At 41.7% G+C, this 3,250-nt stretch overlaps 1 pseudogene; it reads right to left on the minus strand.

Moving 5' to 3' along the window:
- Window positions 1-662: 662 nt before the first annotated feature.
- Window positions 663-2,080, minus strand: LOC116563791 (annotated as a pseudogene).
- Window positions 2,081-3,250: the final 1,170 nt, after the last annotated feature.

Consider the following 3,250-nt stretch of genomic DNA (forward strand, 5'->3'; position numbering starts at 1 on the left):
ATTGAAGTAATTACATAATATGCTAAGTCAGATGGCTAAGTGCTGCTTTAGAATAGCAAACTGCTTTTATGAAAGCTTATTTTTATTTTTAATCTACTTAGAAATAAGGTTGCCAGATTTGGTAAATATATAAGACACCTAGATAAATTTGAATTTCAGACAAATACTTTTATATGTCCAAAATACTGAATATCTCATTTAGTTTTTGTCTAGATGTTTTTATTTGAAACCAACAGTTGCACCAAGCAAGAGCTTACTTTGCCCACTCCAAATTAAAACAGGGACAAAATTTATTTGGCGGGACAGGTCCAATATGTGAACATCCTCCTACTCACTGTGGTTGCAGTAACTTTACTCATATGCATCTGTTCTTACACAAAATATTAACCACAAACTACTAGTGTCACACAAAAGGAAGCGGTCTTGATTTTGTATGTGGGGCAGCATGTTCTAGAAATGCTGAAAGGCGGGAGAAGCACAAACACAGCCCACTCTTTTAAAAAAACGAAATAATTCAAAGTAGTATTTTCTATCCTCCCCACTGTCAAATAATAAAAGTAGTGCTGGGATCTGGCACCCAGATTTAGTTTTTATCCTGACCATGTATAAAGCGTTTCCCCATATGACTTGCGTTAGGATTATGGATAATAATAGTTCATTCACTTTGAAGAGAACTGTGTCTACTCCTTCCTCCTTTTCCTGCCTTCATGCTCACGTTCTTTGGGGTGGCTGCTATCTGAGGGTCTTTTAGAAGCCACCATGCTGTTTGGCTTCTTCCAAAAACTTGTCCAAACCAAAAGGATCTTCCTCTAACTGTACTGGTCCTTCTCAGTCTCTCTGCCTACAGTCTGAACTGGAAAACTCCTTGTCAAGAGCAAATCTTTTGGTCTTTATTCCTGCTTCTAGGTCATAACCATACATGTACTTGTCCATATTTATACTGGGCCTATAAATACACTGAGCAATAGCTTTACCACCTCTCCAGGCTTGATCATAAACATGATAAATTTCATCTTCTCCACCTGCAAATCCGCTGTCCATACCCTTGGATTGGTTGAAGAGCCTTTGGTCATACTAAACTTCGTTGAAAGTCTGAGAATTAGGAACACCGAGAGCAATGACTTCACTGATAGCCCGATTTTCAGTTCTCTGAAGTTTCGACCTCTTAACAGGACCTGCCCTGGAAAGATTCCAGTCACGCTGTCTCTCTCTTCGCCTGCCAAGCTGGATTTCATCCCTCTCACATGCCTCCGCATCTTTTTCCACATGAGTTTTGATCCCAGCTCCATTCTCTCTGGCTTTCAGGACCATTTCTCTAAGCTTCCCTTCATGTTTTTCCATTTCCTTCTGAGCCATTTTTCTGTCTACTTGGGCACACATTTCCACAGCTTCACGAGCCTTCCGATCAGCAATGTGGAGGGCTTCACCCAGTTTGGCAAACATTTCATTTATGTGTACTGTCTGTAGTCCTCTTCCATCAGCAGCCAAACCTTCATCTAATGAAATTGTGTAACCCTTTGCATTTTTCCAGTTAGAAATACAAAGAGGAATCTTCCATTCTTATTGTTCCTTTACAGTCATCTTTCGGCTAGGAGAATGCATAACAGGTGCAGGAGGGGAAGGAGAAGGTGTTCCCCAGGGACTTTTCTTATTAATCTTGAACCTTGGAGGTTCCATTGGCTCTTTCTGCATTTCTACAATCTGACTAACCCTCTGTTTAGCTACAGTGTTGAAAGCCACTCCTTGCTGGGATGGTGTGTATCGGATATACGGAGCAGGAGCCAGTTTGTCAGCTGCCTGAACTGGCATGGCTGCGGCAACCTTGTGTGATACAGATTTGTCTAAAGCTACTCTTTTTTGTTGTCCCTTTAGTGGCTTCTTCATCAGGCCTTTACAGGTCTGGATCATCTGCTTTCATAAGCTCTTTTGGAACCAGGTCAGTGTATTTGCTATAAATGACCTTGTCTTTTGACTGTTGTTGTAGAGCGATTGCATCATATTTAATTTTTCCTTCAGAATCCACTTGAATGGCCAGCATATTTGATGTTTTTTTCTTTCATTCCATATCCAGTAGATACTAAGCCACAGGGATCTCTGGAAAAGCACCTCCATTTCCAAAATCCTCTAATAACTGAGGTACCCAACCATTCCGGGGTCCATATGGAGTGGTAATCTTCTCGAGGAGACCAGTGAGGTCTGCCATGATCTGTTGGATCTTGCCTTTTCTTCAGCCTCAAGTTGGTCCTGAGATAGCTGAGTAGGTGCAGGTAAAAACCTGGTGAAAAAAAAAAAAAATACACACACACACACACACACACACACACACACACACACACACACATATATACTCTTCAATTTCTACCACCGTCTCTTTTATTACCCTAGCTTAACCCACCGGCATCTTTCACATTTTTTCTAACTTTTCCCAGCTATTCTCCTCCATACTTCATACTTCTACCCATGGCCTCAGAACATGTCAATCTTGTACTCAGAATCCCTCAATAGATTCACATTTCACCAAGTAAATGCTAAAATCCTTAAAATTGACTGCAAGATGCTAGAGGATCAGGCTCTGCAATTACCTGTCAATCACATCTCCTGTCACTCTCTCCTCACTCACTTGGCTCCTGACATAATGGCGTCTTAGACGTTACTCAAACACACCAGGATCCTTCCTGCTCTAGCTGTTTCCGCTACATCACTAAAGCCTTCATGTACTTCAGGTCGTTGTTAAAATTATTTCACAGAGAAGTTGATGTAGTTTGGATAGTTGTCCTTGCCCAAACCTCATGTCAAAATGTTTTCCCCAATGTTGGAAGTGGGGCTTGGTGCGAAGTGTTAGGATCATCCGGTGGATCTCCCATGAATGGCTTGGGCCATCCCCTTGGTGTTAAGTGAGCTGTGACTCTGAGTTCACAAGAGATCTGGTAGTTAAAAAGTGTGTGGCATCTACCAATCCCCCACCTCACCCACTCCACTTTCTTCCTCACAAAAGCTCTTGCTGCGGCCATGAGATGTGCCTGTTCCCAATTTACCATCCACCATAATCAAAGCATCCTGAGGCCTCCCCAAATACAGATGTCAGCACTATGCTTCCTGTACAGCCTGCAGAACCATGAACCAATTAAACCTGTTTTCTTTATAAATTACTCAGTCTCAGGTATTCCTTTAGAGCAATGTAAGAATGACTTAATACAAAAGTCAACCCTGACTACTATATTGGAAACTTCAACTGGTTCTCTGATATGGG

This window comes from Sapajus apella, unplaced genomic scaffold, assembly GCF_009761245.1.
Source record: "Sapajus apella isolate SASKATOON/1434 unplaced genomic scaffold, GSC_monkey_1.0 scaffold36, whole genome shotgun sequence".
NCBI lineage: Eukaryota > Metazoa > Chordata > Mammalia > Primates > Cebidae > Sapajus > Sapajus apella.